We start from the raw sequence: 17,082 nt of genomic DNA on the forward strand, positions 1-17,082 counted from the left end.
GTGTGAACGTTAAAATGTGTGAGTCCGACTGAACGTTGCAGCGACTTGATCTGTCACATGGATGTGTGGGAGTGTGTGTGTGTGTGTCCTCCTTCCACAGGCTTATCATGCAGCGCGAGCGCACAAAAACGTCAACACATCACATGGACAGAGGAACAACACTTTATCCACAAACACACACACAAACACACACACATGCTCAAATCCCAGCTTGCATAAGATCATTAGCAGCTCTCATATGATCAGTGACTGTTGGCTGAAACAACAATAACGCTGTTGTTGAGACAAACACACACACACACACACAGTTCTCTGATCATGTGTACATCAGAGCTTCCGTGGAATCTGGGGATTCAAACCAGCAACCATTCAGTGACAAACCAACATCTGGAACCTGCATTACTTCACACATAAACTGAAACTGTAACAGGTGGAAGCCTGATGGAGCTGTGACACAGACGTTTACTGTCAATCAATCAATCACCACTTTATTGATCCCATAAGAAATCTATAGGCCCCCAGTAGTTTATATGATGTTGACAAATAATAAGAGGACATGCAATGATAAATAGAAGGATAGATGGATGGAAAGATGGATGATTATATAGATGGAGGGATGGATAGATGGATATATAGATGGATGGATAGATGGATAGATGGATAGATGGATGGATAGATGATGGATTGATGGATTGATGGATATATAGATGGAGGAATGGATAGATGGATATATAGATGGATGGCTGGATAGATGGATGGATGGGTGGATAGATGGATGGATGGATGGGTGGATAGATGGATGATTATATAGATGGAGGGATGGATAGATGGATATATAGATGGATGGATAGATGATGGATGGATGGATGGATGGATGGATGGATGGGGAACTTCAGTGCAACAAGCTGACAACAGCAGTAAAAAACTGCCCCTCTTTGTGTTCTGCTGTTTTTTATTTACACAACTCAACAGTTCCATCTCTGTCCTGGAATAAAAAACTGATGTGTCGTTTAAAAAGGTTCCTCATGTCGCTGTGATGCAACAGGAAAAGTATTGAGAAGAATTTGCCAATAACGGTTTCACAACAGCTCGTGATTGAGCGCCTGCCCAGTGGAAACACTCAGGATAGTTTTTTTACTGAATGTCTTCAGTTATGAATCAATCATAATCGCTTTGTACACTTATCAGTGAGCTCACACTAAACTCTGATGAAATCAAGGTTTCACCTCTAATCCTCCAAGACCTGAGAGGAAGTTCTATGTCAGCGTCTGAGATCACGTGACTGACAAACAGGCGTTTTGGGGGTTCCACAGGGCTGCTGCCTTGGACCTTTATTATTCTCACCGTTCATGCTAAGACTTAATATCTTTAAGCAATAAACACATGGACGAACAATCATTTCCTAAAGCTTAATGAAGATTAAAACTGGAATCCTTTCAGTCGGCCCAAAATCATTACTCACGCTCATTTGTAAACATGGTTTGTAAATATGATAAACATTAGTTTAGACTGATTTTAAAGGCAGCTTTTGTCGGTTCAAGTTTTGATTTATTAATCTTCTTAATCGATGCTCAAATCGTCGATGAAATCAAAGTAACTGATTATTGCAGCTCTGATCACTGCTGAGGGAGCAAACCTCTCCTGGTGAATATCCTCAGATACGTTTCACTATTTTAACATTTCAGATATATGACTTGGTTTTGAAAAGTTGAATCTGAGCTCTGGGGTGTTCGCCTGGTGAATATTAATATGCTTGGAGGTTGTGTAATGCTTTAAGCTCCGTCTCTCCCTCCCAACACATTGATGACTCCTGCGTTGCCTAACAGGCATTAAAGGCTATTATGAAACCAGGCAGCCAGCCAGCACACAGGCTTTAAAACCAGTGCTCAAACTGGAAACAATGGCTTTACCTCTTGATTATTTCACTCATAACGAGCTTTGCAAATCAGATTTCAAGGGGCTGGGCAGCTGATGGCGTTTATAATGTCATTATTACAGTTTCCACAATAAATGACCAGAATAAGTTTCAAACAGGGAAACATTTAATATGAACAATGAGGGTATTGTTACTTCACTTCGAGGGTATTTCTTAATAATTCTGAAAAACAATCCAGAGGTAAGCACAGACATGCAGAGAACATTCAGCTCCACTCAGATCTCAGTGGATTTAGACTTGATTTCATCGAATTGTCCATTTTTTCATACTTTAAATATAATTGGCAGATTAACTGACAGTGGAAATAAATGATCGTAAAGCTTCAGCAGAGGAAAAAGAGGCAACGCTTCAAAACTCTGTTGTATTGAGCTTTTCTAATCTCAGCGACCACTTTAGTACTTTACAACTTGTATTCACACAAACATTCAGCAGAACTCTTTCTATTACACATCACTGACACACTGCTGGTACAGATGCCCGGGTAGTTTGGGGTTCAGTCTATCGCCCCTTCATAAACAGGAGCTGGGGCTCGAACTCCCGGTCTTCTGGTGACCTCCTATAACATCATAACACTTTTTAATGCTCCGAATCCGTTTCATTCATGTCGTCCACACATGAAGCTCAAGATGGCGACACCCGAATGCACCAGAGATAATTTAGCTTCACTCATGTACAACGGGAGGAGGCGGAGACGTGTCGTCCATCTTTGTTCACACGTGTCCAACGTGAACCTATCAATCCTTCGTTGTTAACAAAAACGTTCCTGAATATTCACATCACATCTGTATGTGTGAGTTTGAACTGAACACTCTGTCATCTGGTGCTCGACTGTTCACCGAACATCACGTAACTGGAAATATGAGGTCACTTCAGCCTGGAGGATGTGTGTGTGTGTGTGTGTGTGTGTGTGTGTGTGTGTGTGTGTGTGTGTGTCTGTGTGTGTGTGTGTGTTTGTGTGTTAGTTTTAAACTATTGTACTGAGGACATTTCAGATTTCAGCTGGTTCTATTAACGAACCGTTTGAAGATTAAGACTTGGTGTTAATGTCAAAGTTGGAATTAGGTTAACGTTTAGGGAATGCATTATGTCACAGAGACACCCCCCCTCCCCCCTCCCCGTCATGCCACCCATTTAAAGGAGCTTGTCCCTCGACAGTTTAGTCTGCAGCAGCTGAAGGGCACAGACAGGTTGACGTTTTGGATTTAGTGCCATTTACTCCACAGTTCAGGGCCGTAAACTGCTTGAAGATACTTCAGTAAAATGCAAGATACTTCAAGATGGCAAATCTTCCCTCCAGTGGGATTCAAACCCTCGCCCCTGTCTGACTCTGCTGCTGAGCTGCAAGAAATACATGCATCTTCTAGTCTGCCCGGTAACCAGCTAACACACAAACCCACGATGAAGCCGAGACGAGGCCGGCCGTCAGGTCACATTACTGCATGCCTCCTCTGACTCCGCCCTCGGGTTACATCTGCATCCGGCTTTTTTCTTTCCTTTATTCTGATGGGCCACAAGCTGCCAGCGCTGGAGGGCAGGAGAAATAGAATATAAAAAAAAAAGAACTGAACCACAGTGTTGTGATTCAAATGACTTAACAACGACAATAAATTCAAATGTTGTAGTCGCTGCTCCCTGAGCTCGAGTTACAGGACATATTTACATGTTTGAATTTGTAGCTGCTGATGTTGATGTTCAGAATTCATGAACTGTCGGGTTCATGAAATCACGGTAAATGTTTGAAATAATCGTGATATTGATTTGACGTCATATCGCACACGTGTACTGACTACGTTCAAAAAATGTAAATCTTCAGTCGTTTTTGATTCGTTAGTCGGTCTCTAATGTGAACTCAGTTTGAAGACAGGCGGTGAACTTCCCTGTGTTCACATGATGGAATATCGGGGGTCAGTGTGTCGTGAGGGCGGAGCCAAGTGGCACAGTTCTTCATCCAATCATTCATCAGCACCTCAGAGAGAATCTGCTCTGAAACCGGACGGCTGCTGGTCGTGAACACGTTTTCCTGCAGAGTCTTCGAGTGAGAACGCAGCAAAACCCCGAACCCCCGTCCAGACCGAGACGTCTGGTGTGTGAAGAGGTTTCCTCACAATCCCCAAATCACAATACCAGCATTAAAGGAGGCGCACGCACACACGCACACTCCTGCAACGCACACAGGTCGAGCGCTGCTGCAGTGGAGTCGGACGCACTGCAGATCTGTCAGGAAGAATCACAGCTCCCTGCCTTACTGCTCTCACACACACACACACACACACACACACACACACACACACACACACACACACACACACACACGCTCAGAACATGGACACTGAGCGATTGGGATGAAATATTGCTAACAGGAGGAAGAGGAGGAGGAAGAGCAGGAAAGACGAGGACAGTGAGACATCATCCGGGAACTCACTGCACACCAGAGCACCGAAGGCGAGGCAGGACGCTGTGGATCTACTCGACCCACAAAGAATCAAACTGATGGTTTCTGGCGTGTTAGTGACAGTGGCCCAGTTCACACCCGGAGTTAACCTGTCACCTGCAGTGATCTGATCACAGGTGGACTCCTCTGAGCACATTAGAAAGCATCTCCACGTGTCAGCAGCTTGTGGTCAGATCTCACTTCCCTGCTCTAAACACACACATTTGTCATTTCTGTGTAAAATACCAAATGATGTTGTAAATGTATTTCAGTGTGAGAGAGAAAGAGAAACAGGAATATGATTTTAGATTTACCCGTTTGAACAAGAGTAGTAACTCAACACGTGTGGGCAACTGTTAATAAAAAAGTAAGATCTTGGGTTCATTGTGAAACTGTATCAGGTCAGAGGACGTCAGCTGCATTCTTCACATCTGAAAAACTGATAAAACTACGGAGAGCGACACAATTTCCCACAATTTCTCGGTGAAAACAGCTGATGGGGGCCGGGGCCGCCCTGGGAGCATGTGCAGGGCGTGACGGCCGCGTGGCTGATCTGTGGTTCACACAGGGAGCGTGTCAGCTGCAGGTTTCTGGAACATCTACTGTACTTCCTTGAATTAAAGTAGATCGATGCACTCAACTAAAAACCAGGACCAGTCATCAGACACGGAAGAAACAAGAAGTGTTGCAAATATACATGTTTTATGTTTTCAACAGATACTGAATATATGTTTAAAAAAGATCATTGTCACTGTTTATTTTGCATTGAACTAGAAAATAGACGCCATCAACTCTTATCACCACAAACTTTCGAGATCTTCGTGGGTGTCCTCTACACGTGTCGCCACTTTTTTTACCAGGAAATCTTGGTTTTCTGTATTTCTTCATCTTTGAGTCTGTCTGTCGCTGACATTTGCGTTTACAGAGAGAAAATACTGAGTGACCGCACATACGTAACAAAATCCTCCCACCAGCACGTTTTTCACGAGCTCATCAGTGGCCTTGGAAAACACGTCACACTCTCGTGGAGGCAGTCGACTGGAACCTGCACCGATTCATAAATTCTAGGGTTGGACACAAAACAAACCAAACAACAACCTCCAAACACACCATTTTTAGCTCGTGTCACATGCCGGTGGTTTGAGAGTGTTTTTCCTCCTACACAAACAGTGCCCCCCCCCCCCCCGAGCTGAAAGCCTCATAGAGAGAGAAACAAGGTCAAACTTTCCACTTCTGTCCGTCCTCGGTTGAATCGGCTCCTGCCAGGAACAACATCTGCGGCAGGAGCCTACGACAAACTTCTCAACACGGGCGAGCACCGGGGAAAAAGTGAACAGATTGAAGTGGGTGTGTTGTTCATGCACATCACTGGATTCTGCTTTTATCCCCTTTCACAAGCCATTCAGACGGATAGAGACATTTTGCCGTGATGAGACAGAACCTGCTCAGACACACACAGAAGTAACACACACTCATTTAATCGTTTAATGACAGAGAACGAGCACCTGAACCTGAGTCAGCTGAAAACCTTCAGACCGGCTCCAGTTCTAACAAGTCCCCGTCCCCAGGCCCGGCTTCACCTCAGCGTGATGAAGACTTAAACCAGCCCGACACACCTGAGACACGCGGGGAACGCCTTTAACACACCAAAGCAATCAGTCTATTCGTGTACGATGACATTTACAGCACGTGCAACACCTCACTCCTCATCTGTCCTGGCAGGAATGTGGATTCATCGAAGGCTTATCGGACTCAACCAGCTGCGGATGGGCCGTCTGGTGAAAGCACATCGCAGCTCGCACAACAGAGATTTACAGTCCGTCACATTAGAGACGTCTTTTTGTCCAAAGCAACTTGAATTCCCACTTAAACACACTGGGAGCGATTTGGGTATCTTACAGAACTATTCCCTGAGTAAAATAATGCAGAATGTCAGAGTGAGCCCACGTGGGGACATGTGAGGAAAGACAATCAAGTTTAGGACATTTCTAACAGGAAGACAAAGACGCCAACTTGGAAAGACGACGTGATTCAATGTGATTTTGCTTAATCTGACGTCATTTTGGGTCATGTCCCTCCTCCTTCATGGTCTTCACGGGCTCCACCCCTCGCCTAAATGCTGCGGAAATTTTCCTGTTGTTGTGAACGAGTCTGACCTCGACATTCTCCTAATGCTGATTTATCTGAAACCAGCTGTAGAGAGAACGAGCACTCTGTGAACAGAAGCTTGTGGAGGTATCGGGATGTGGAGTCACTCCATCGGCCAGTTTACTGAAGGACGAGGAAACATACGTGTAACAGCTGAATGGATGTGAAGTCCGCCTGATTTCCTCGAGACACCTACACAGTCGTTCACTGAGGAAGGGCGATCACAGTCCCGACTCACTTTCCATCCACACATTTTTCCGAATCAGACGCAGGATTTGAGCTGGCGGCTTCCCAGTCACAACTCAACCGCACCTACCCCTGTGCTGATATTGTGTAAGTCAGGTTCCCCAAATTAAAACTCTATGTTCAATCATGTCTTCGTCTCAGGGGGCCACGCTGCAGATACAGTTTGAACCTTGACCTCTGTCGCAGCAGTCGTCGTGCAGAGAAAGCTGCAGAATATCAGGCTTCATCCAAACGCTGAGACAAACGTGTGCAGACAGAACGAGAGCTCACATACTTTCCATCTCCGCTGTCTGGATCCAGAGGTAGCTGTGGTCTGGACCCGCTTCACGTGTGTGTTTTCACATTTGAAAGAGCCAGCCCAAAAAAACAGTAGCTGTTCCAGACGCTCTCCAAGACATAACATTAACACACATAATCCAACCACATACACACACACAAACACACACACACACAGGTTCAACGCCTGCACCCTTCTCTCTTAGTTTGAGAAATGGAAAACCGACAGGCTTTACACTATCAACACTTTCCGCGACACATACAAAGACTCACAACGTCTACAAAGCCGCCGAGCGACTAAACCGACAAACCCCAAACACACTCTCACTTTGTTTCACCCTCTCTCTCACACACACACTTCATAATAACATCATCTCCCTTAAACGTCACCGACACACACAATAAAGGCCGTGTGGCCCGGCTCACAGGGTATAATCAGTCTGACTGGTTTCACTGCTGCTGAAGCTAACAGGCTGACAAACGGCATCATTCACATCTGTAATTATTCCACTAGAGGATTATCTGTTCGGCACTTCTCTCTAAATGTTTGTCTATTTATTTACCTATATTTTGAAAAATCATCGAATTACCTGTGCCGAGGATGTTTTCATTTGTTTGTCCATCGGGATTAATCAAAAACTAACATTTGACCCATAAAAAAGAAGCCATTACATTCTGGAGCTGATCCAGATTAACAGGGACATCCAGGAACTTTGTTTATTCCACTTTAACACGGTGACGTCTGGCGTTAGCCTATGTGGAGGTAAGCATCCTCCAAGCACCCTTCAATTAAGAGATTGACATTTTACATGATATCTCTGCAAGAAAGAAAGAGACTGTAAAGCTCAGAATGATAAGACAATGATTCCTCATCAAGTGACATCATATTGTGTAGTAATACATGAACCTTTGCAACCAATAAGATTAGAGACAGAGAATTACAGCTTATTTAGATTTTACCTCATTTTGTTTAGGGTCGGAGTCCTTTCATTTGAAATGCAGCCTCACATTTGAGCATCTAGCTTAATGCATTGTGTTGTTGTGTTGCTGTCTTGCCATCAGTGTTGATTGTAATGTTCACCAGGCACGTGCGGTGATGTTTACTATTTCAGTTCGTGGCTCAGGTGTTGAAACGAGGAACAGAACTCTGTGTCCTGATTCAGTCTGGAAGGAACCAGATAAGATTTCAGTACCAAGCCCTAATATGGTATTAATGACTTCCTGATTACATCCACAATGGATACGTTAGCATTACATGATTGGAGTGTAAACAGTGCAGGGCAATGCATCGTCTGTCTCATGCTTCTCATTTCAGTCTGAGATCTATGAGGTATGAAACAATAACAACGTGGGAAGAGGGCAATTACTTAAACATCCCAACATGACCTGCAAGAATGAAGAACAGAATTTAGTTCTGTGTTCTGTGTAGTTTGCCTAAATTTGAATCTCAAGCTCAGTATTTGAAGGATTCCTGCACCTCTTCTGAAGCAGAGTGTTTATAGAGACTTTAAAAGTCCAGTTAAACAGAGTCGGCCTCCGTTCAGCCGTGTTTACGAAGCGGAGGTCCTGATTCCCAGCTGCACAGCCGGCCCCTGGATCTCCACGAGGGCCGAGGGACATAGAGAAAGACCAAGAGAGAAAGAGAGAGAGAGAAAGTGTGGCTTGGCTGGGGCGATATAACTCGGAGAAGAAATAAGAAACACAAGACAGGGAAAAATAAAAGAATAAAAAAACAGAAAAAAGAAGAAATGAGATTACATTTTCCAAGAACGACGAGCGGTGCAGAAACTCGGCAAACAGCCGCCACAAAGACCCGACATCTGTGTGGAATTAGAGAGAAACCGAGATGAGGACAGACAGTGCTGCTGCTGGAAAAACTCCATTTGAACTACAGTGCTGTGATCGTGTGACGGAGATGAAGGGAAACTACGAAGATTCCTGTCCGAAGCAGATCTGCACCAACAGACGAATCACGAAAGGACAAAAGGATGAACACAAAGGAAAAGCTGTGATGTTGTTATATTTAGAAGCAACGTTCAGCTGTCAGATATATATTAATATATATTTTAAACTAAAGAAGTTACATTGCTTTGAATAATTGAGCTCGTGGATGATGGGATCATCCGGTAGCTGACAGAGTTCTGTGTCCATACTTAACGGCTATGGACGAAAACAGAAGAAACGGAGCAGTACCACGAGAACTTTTCAGGGGGCAGTGTTGTTCAAGCGCGACGGCCATAGAACACAAAATTAAAATGAACGATATGTCCACCGTCTCCTTGTTAGCTGTTGTCACAAACCCTTGACTCTGCGCTGCCCTCTAGTGGATTTGTTTCTTAATAACACGCCGATGCAAACTTCCTGCATCGGCGTAAGCAGCTTTGAGAAGTTTGTTGTTGGGGAGAAAAATGGTTTTGCAGGAAAAATAAGTTTAGGGAGTGAATCGTTCTGTTAGCATACCTGAAACTTAATTCTTGTTTTTCTTTGGATCGATTTCCTTTGAGAATCTTTTTGCCAACAGCTGACTGAGTTTGTCAAAGTGACAACTGAGCCAACAAATGGAATCAATTGACTTTGTTTTCCCAGGATTCCTTGTTGTATTACCACGTCACTGAGCTATGAGCGGAATGTCCCTTAGACCTGCACCAGCTTTCTGAATGGCCTCCTCCCTGACCTCTGACCCCTGAAGGGTTTACCTGCTGCACATATCATAGACATACAAACATTTTTGTTCAGTCCAATGTCCTAAAAATATACATTAAAATATGGAAAAATGACCAAACAATCAGGACATTTTACAGTTCTGCTGTTTGTCCAAGAGTCTGTGGTGTTAGGTTTACGGAGCAGTTAACTAAGGAGAAACTGGAGTAGTGTTCCCTCATCTGGATACTCCATTAATACTGTGTGTGTGTGTGTGGGAGGGGGGTACACACACACACACACACACACACACACACACACACACACACACACACACAGGCTGAGTCATTGCATTCAGCTGCCAGTTCCCTGTTTTAACAACAAACAGCAGAAAAAACATTTATTGTTATCGCAGCGCTCACACACACACACACACACACACACACACACACACACACACACACACACACACACACACACACTTCTCTGTTTGTGTCACTTGTTGAGTCCACTGGTTTCTTTGGTAACTTGTTGGGACCAACGTTTCCAGTGTTCAGACATGTGTGACAAAAATCAGGTGGGATCATGGGTGATTTTTTAGATGTGTTGCGATACCAAATAATCACCTTTCTGCTTCTGATACCTGGACTTGGACATCCGCCGATAACGAGAACCCAATCTGATAAAACAATGTATTTTAACAGTTATGCTGCATTTTTACTGTGCTGCACTTTTGGCAGAAACAAAGGCATTTTAATGATTGATGAAAATATCTACAAGTTTTGCATAAAACCAGCGATTCGGCCCCATGTGGGGAGATTCGTATGTGGGGGGGATACAAGCCAAGATTTGTAATATAGACTTGCAGCTGCGTTCGTAGCCTTGGCAGCTTTTATTTAAAATAACACAGTGACCTTAAAATGTCCTTAAATGTCTTTAAACAACGGTTATCAGTTATTGACTTGCTGCTCGTTCACCTTCTTGAGCTCTGAGCTGTGCAGCTTAAATAAATTGATTCTGTTCAGCTTCCACGCAATTTAATCCAATATCTAATCTCAACCTGACTGAAACTAGGCCATTTTATTACCATCTGTAAATGAATAAGGTTGTTAATCTGCCGGGGCTGGTGGGCTCTGGTCGGTGAGACTGGTTATCTGGGCAGGACAGACCCACATCTACAGCACTGGGGCAGAACTAACACTCCCATTATGAGCTAATCAATCAAATCAATTGGTTGATTTGAAATTAACAGTTTTAATTAACCATCAGCTGCTTTGATAATGGATTCGTCATATTTCAAGCAAGACCGACGGTTTGACCTTCTCAAATTAGAACCTTTGAATCTTCAACGCCCTGAACATCAGAGAAGAAGACATCTCAATACTTTCCTTCAGTGAGAAGCGGTCCTGGTCCAGGTAAGAGCTCGTGTTCTGAATGCACTAAGGGAGAAGAGTGTCATAACAGTCCCTCTTCACAACTGCAGTAAGACGCTGAGATAGTGAGAACTTTCACTACAACACCTGAAATGACAGAATGAGACACTGTGGCCTGCAGTGTCCCTCTGCAGCAGATCTGCTCTGTGTCCTTCACAACCTCTCTGAGCGTCCACCCCTGGGACAGAGAGGAATTTCCTGAGAGAAGGGAAGGATGACTTTTCCATACGCTTGGCAAGAAGAAAGAAAGACCCAGTAGCGAGGGAGAAGCAAACCACAACATCAGATGGTGACCTGCTTTGACCCCTTAGCAGCAGCGACCAATGAGAATAGACCGACGCACAGCACCAGAGCAGCTGATCCAGATGTAACCAGTGCGTCCAATTCGATGTTTACACGACGACTGCCGAGTTGCCAGAGGAAGCACACAAGGCCAACATCGTCTCTGAACGCTGTCGGGCCGGTCCAGCGCCCGGAAATGCAGATGATCAGTTCCCACAACAGACATGAGTCCACTTCAGGGCCCTGGAGTTAGACAGTGAGGCCCCCAGCAGTCGCTGAGCATCGTTCTGCATAACAGCGCTATCCAAACTAATTATCCACATTTCAGTTTGGTCTGCAGCTTCTTGAGGGCAAAACTGGCCTGACAGAGGAAGCAGCTCAACCTCTGGGGAGCATGAATGTACTGTCACTTCAATTTAATAATCAGCTGATCAATCAAAAGGTTATTTTTGCATCACACGTTCCAGGAATGTTAACTTCCCCAGCATCAATGTCCAGGGAACTTTCCCCCGAGGGAAAAGGTTCCTGCAGCTCCTTGTGACTTGTGTCTTCACAAAAAACGGTCGAATCCCTGAGGCGATCAACTGAAAGAGTCTCATGACGAATCAGAGGCAGAAAAGCCGCCTCTTGTTTGTACATGGGTCTAAAGTCTTCCTCTGCAAACATCTCATCAAATTCTGGACTTGATTGTTGTAAAATCTCCTTTTTTCAGTCGCAGAGTAAAACTATCTCCAAATATCTTAATGCAGACCCTCGTTCCTTCAGTGGAAACATCAGAAGGTTCATGTTCGCCGATGAAAACTTGATCCAAGCCGCACTTTATTCTTCACAACTGTGAAGTGCACTCGAGCCTTTCAACCCCCCCCTCCCGTTTGACATTTCACTCGTGACCAAACATAGACCAGACATACGAGTCAGGGTTTCTCTCCTCTTTAAAGATCAAGTAGTGTATAAACCCATTGGCCGCAGCCAGTTGTGTTGCATTAACTCACAATGGCTGCAAGAGTCCCGGTCACAAGACAGCGAGTCGTGAAGTGTGACAACGTCCAATGTTGTGTAGTGTGAACTTGGAAGAAGAAGAGACGGCCACCTACGTAATAAGGAGCGGAATGGATGGACAGTCTGTCAGTGGAGGCAGGAGCCTGCAGGTCTCAGGGGTACGACTCAAGCTGAGTGGCTGGTTGGAAACAGTCGGAGCAGCTTTCAGATGAAGTAGGGCAGTGGGGATTTTCATACTCCAGTTAACCCTCGACACAACCGGGAGGAACTGAATTGTGTCCCACTTTGCTGCACGCGATTGTGTTACAGAGGTGGAACCTCTCAAGTCTGTCAGCACGATTCCACTGAAGCTCTGATGGGCCTGGTTACAGATTACAGCTCCCAGCACGGGACTCAAACATCGAAGCAGCTCAGTCTGATTATTTAATGTTCTCTTGCTAATTCTCTTATATATAATATCAATACAATCATTTTTGAATGTAGTTTCTATAAGCTTCTGTATTTCTAAACATGTTGAGATGACTTTCAACATTTGAGAACTTGTGAGTCATCAATTAAAAGAAATAACAGGTTTGTAAAACAGCACGTTTGTAGTTTTCAATGTTAAGCTTCACTTTTTTCTTAAGCACTGGAAATAAATCATTTTCAAACAAAAGCCAAACCAGATATCGCTGCATCTAAAACAGCAATTCACTTAGGTTATGGTTGATTCATTCAATTTGTGGGATATGACTTCAATACATTATCTCTGACTTTGTATGGGGAAGAAAAGGGGCATTTTACAAGTGTTAAGTTATAATAAATGAATATTTAAACATGGGACACTTTTAAGTTAATATAGCACAGAGATCCACTCAGAGAAAAGGATGAAATAGATTAAAAACCAAGCTAACGTTAACTAGCCATGAGGAGCTGGGTAGCACAGAAGCAATAACTGTGTGAGGATTGAAATGAAGTTGATTAAATCAGTAAAGTCCAGTTCGCTCCTGCTGAAGTGAATTCAATCCCTTTTAAACCCTGATTGATTCCTCACTAAAAAAACATGCAAAAGAATAAATCCACATGTTGTCCCATAGTTGTTTTACTTTCACCCTGAGTGAGGATTAATATCTCGTCTACTATGCATGTAAACAGTTGTAAGATTGTACAATACAGAATTTTAACTGCACAACAGTCACGGAAAACAGGGTCAGTGGCGCCTGTAGTTGATTCTCCATGCTGTGTTCTGGGGGGGTCATGTGACAGGAGACTGACGAATCAGGGAAGGCTACGTCGTGACCGCAAAGACCCAATCAGCACGCACCTGTGAGTTTCTACGTCGTTGTTTTCAAACCTCGTCCAGAATAAAAGGAGTTTACGAACTCCAGTGTAGAGTGGACGATGGATGTATCTGTAACAGAGCTAACGTGTTTCCCAACGAAAACGCAGTAATGTGGATGTAGTCTAAGATCGGAATACTGCGTATGTGTGAATACGATTATCGATTGAGAAGTAGGCCGTAGTCAGTATTGTCTTAATCGGGTTAATATGAGAATTCTGGAGCCCATGTAAACGGAATGGAACGAGTCTGACAGCTAGAAGACATCCTGCAGAAGATGGTGACAGACAGACAGGCCGACAGACAGACACACAGACAGACACACAGACAGAGAGAGAGTCAGACAGACAGACAGACAGAGAGAGAGTCAGACAGACAGACAGACAGATGGCAGCCTGCATGTCTGATGATGCTGAATTGTAAACGAGCCCCGGGTCAGACTCATCTTCACGATGCACCTTTTCCAACATCTCTGCACGAACACGCGTCCACGCGCACTGACGGGATATGAATGGACCGCACATGGTAGAAGTCCGTGGTGATGGGTGGCAGCTGCGGGGAACACGCCCATACCCGTGTTAAGACGATGCCACGCCTTGCCTGTGTCAGCACGGCTCGGCACGCCTGGCCTCCGAGCTGCAGCAGCACCACACACGGCTGGAGAGGCGCTGTCAGCCGGGGAACCTGCGCATCCAGGCCGGCGTGTGTGTGTGTGTGTGTGTGTGTGTGTGTGCGTGCGTGCGCTCTGCAGGTCCTGCGGCGTTTCATCAAATGGCACCAAAAATTACGCACAATGCAAAATGAGGCTGAGGTGCGCGCATGCAAACAGCAGAGATGCATTGAACCGCAGCTGCAGAGGATGAGGAGGTTTTTATCTGAGGCCCCCCCCCCCCCATCCTTCACCACCACCACCACCACCTCAACCTCCACCACCCCCCCCCCCCCGGCCTCTAACGGGATTAATTGGCCTTTATTCCGGGGGATGATAATTAAAGGACGCGCTCAGTCCAGAGACTCGAGATGCGATAGACCCGATTTCGTGTTGCTGCTGCGGTGGAAGGAGGCGGCGGAGGGAGCGTGGATCCACCGGGATGCGTTAAGGTGATCGGGGATACTCACTGTGCGGATCCCGGAGGAGAGAACAGGACGCGGAGGAGAGGTGTCCGCCGGAGGGGCCCGCGGGAAGACGGCCGAGGCTTCGCGGGGATTCTGCCGCTGTAGTCCGGGTTTTCACCGACTCCCCTTCCCCGGATTTCCCAGATTTCCTCCGCGCTGCCACCGAGTCCCAGCTCCGCTACCACTGACGTCAAGCTGGGGGGGGGGGGGGGGGGGCTCCACATCCGGGAGACAATTTCATAATAAAGTGAAAGAGGTCAGTGTAATAAACTAGTGATAGGAGTGACACTGCTCAGTACATGAATCATTTTCAGACAAAGCTTTAAACTTGTTATAGTTTTTAAGGAATATAAGTACTATAAAAATACAGACATATTGTAAAAGTACAATATAATATTACAAAGCTCTACTATTTCAATTTGAATGCTCTTCATCCAATTTATCATTATTTTGACCCAACCAGTCAATCAACCAATCAACCAATCAAATAATCAACCAATTAATGAATAATTCAATCAACCCTTCAGATATGTGTTTCATTCTTTTATTATTTAATGAACACGTATGAACACACTGAAACACATCTACACACATATAAAGGCCTACACACACACACACACACACACACACACACACACACACACACACAAATAAACACAAACACACGCACAAACACACCGTTCAAATCTGTTTGTCTTTTATTGTGAAGCGAGTACAGCTATACTTCCGGTGTGTTGCACTGTAACTTGACACATCCTCGAGCTCTATTCCGGATCCCAAAAAACTCCTCGGGAGCGCGTATCCATTCCCTGCGCGCTCCCGATGCTTGGTTTCCTGTCCTGCCCAACCCAGAAATTAGCCAGAGCCAATCAGCCCCGATGAGATCATTACACTTTATCACATTACAGGTCTTTATCATATGGTATAGTAGTTTTTATCATATTGATTATGTTACGTTATATTTTATACTATATTATGTTTAATATTATATTATATTATGTTCAATAATGTTTTATTATCATTAATTATACTATGTTATGTTATACTTTGTTATTATTATTATAGTATAGCATATATACATCAATGTTATTATATACACTATTAAATATACACTACATACACTCACAGAGTACACCTCAGTTTTTCAGCGTTTTCTTTTCATACTAAAGTCTGACCTCTACTGGTCTGACGCTGCCAGTGTAGTGTAAGTGTGTGTGCCTGTGTGTGTGTGTAAGTGTGTGTGTGTGTGTGTGTGTGTGTATGTGTGTGTGTGTGTGTATGTGTGTGTGTGTGTTTGTGTGTGTGTGTGTGTGTTTCTTTTTTGTCCTCTTTGTGACACACTTTGTGGCACACTTATTAGCTGCTGTTCTGAATGATGCTATATAAATAAATGTGTTATTATCATTATAAACACTTTATGCTTTACAGCATCCTAGGCAGGGTTAATAAGTGTTCCTAATAAACTGCCAGTTGCTTGTTATGTCTGTGATATATTTGATTCTTCTCAGTCAGAAAACCAGCAGCAGATCTGCAGGATGTAGTTTTATCTGAAGTGATCCACGATGAGAACACGTCGTTCATCCAGCAGCTGAAGAGTTTGGCAGAAGACACAGAGGAAGGAAGAGGAGGGAACCACAGTGTGAGTAGGAGCGAGCACCAGGTACAAAAACCTTTCAAACCTCAAGCCAACCTCAAGTCATCTGGAGGATTCGGAAGAAACAGATTCTGTAAAACATCGAAACCTGCAGCGTGAGATGAGCAGCAGATCAAACCAGCGAGCAGAGAGGTGGGGGGGGGGGGACGTCCCCTGTTTCAGTTCAACTCATAACTGACGGAATGAATGAATTAAAAGTTTCCATATATTATAATTGTTTTTGTAGCAGAAAAAGTTTGAATCATAAGAAAAAATATTTTAACTCTTTAACACATATCTCAGTGTCTTAACGACCTTTCCGCTCCACAGGTCACTGCTGTCTCAGCCAATCACGACACTCCACCTAATGCTAATTCGTCAATACATACGTTTACACTGTACATATTACTTTTTACTCCACTAGTACTTTTCTTATATATCCTTACATTATAGGCATACTACTTCTTATTACTTTACTAATGACTAATAGAAGTTAAGGCCCCTGTAGAAGTCACTCTTTCCTGTTTGGTTATCTGTCTCCAGAGTAAAAGCACAATGTTTGTTTTGTTCCTTCAATGCTTTAAATTGAGCTGAATTAGACAACTTTTATTTTGAAAAGTAGTG

At 44.2% G+C, this 17,082-nt stretch overlaps 1 protein-coding gene across 4 annotated transcripts in view; it reads right to left on the reverse strand.

Moving 5' to 3' along the window:
• Positions 1 to 15,010, reverse strand: part of raph1a (Ras association (RalGDS/AF-6) and pleckstrin homology domains 1a) — a 44,314-nt gene extending 29,304 nt beyond the window's left edge. For all 4 annotated transcript variants that reach the window (XM_062403118.1, XM_062403116.1, XM_062403117.1 and 1 more), the window contains exon 1: positions 14,829 to 15,010. The gene's annotated coding sequence lies outside the window, so the exon portion shown is untranslated. The remainder of the gene's footprint in view (positions 1 to 14,828) is intronic.
• Between the last annotated feature and the right edge of the window lie 2,072 nt (positions 15,011 to 17,082).

This window comes from Platichthys flesus, chromosome 13 (genome assembly GCF_949316205.1).
Source record: "Platichthys flesus chromosome 13, fPlaFle2.1, whole genome shotgun sequence".
NCBI lineage: Eukaryota > Metazoa > Chordata > Actinopteri > Pleuronectiformes > Pleuronectidae > Platichthys > Platichthys flesus.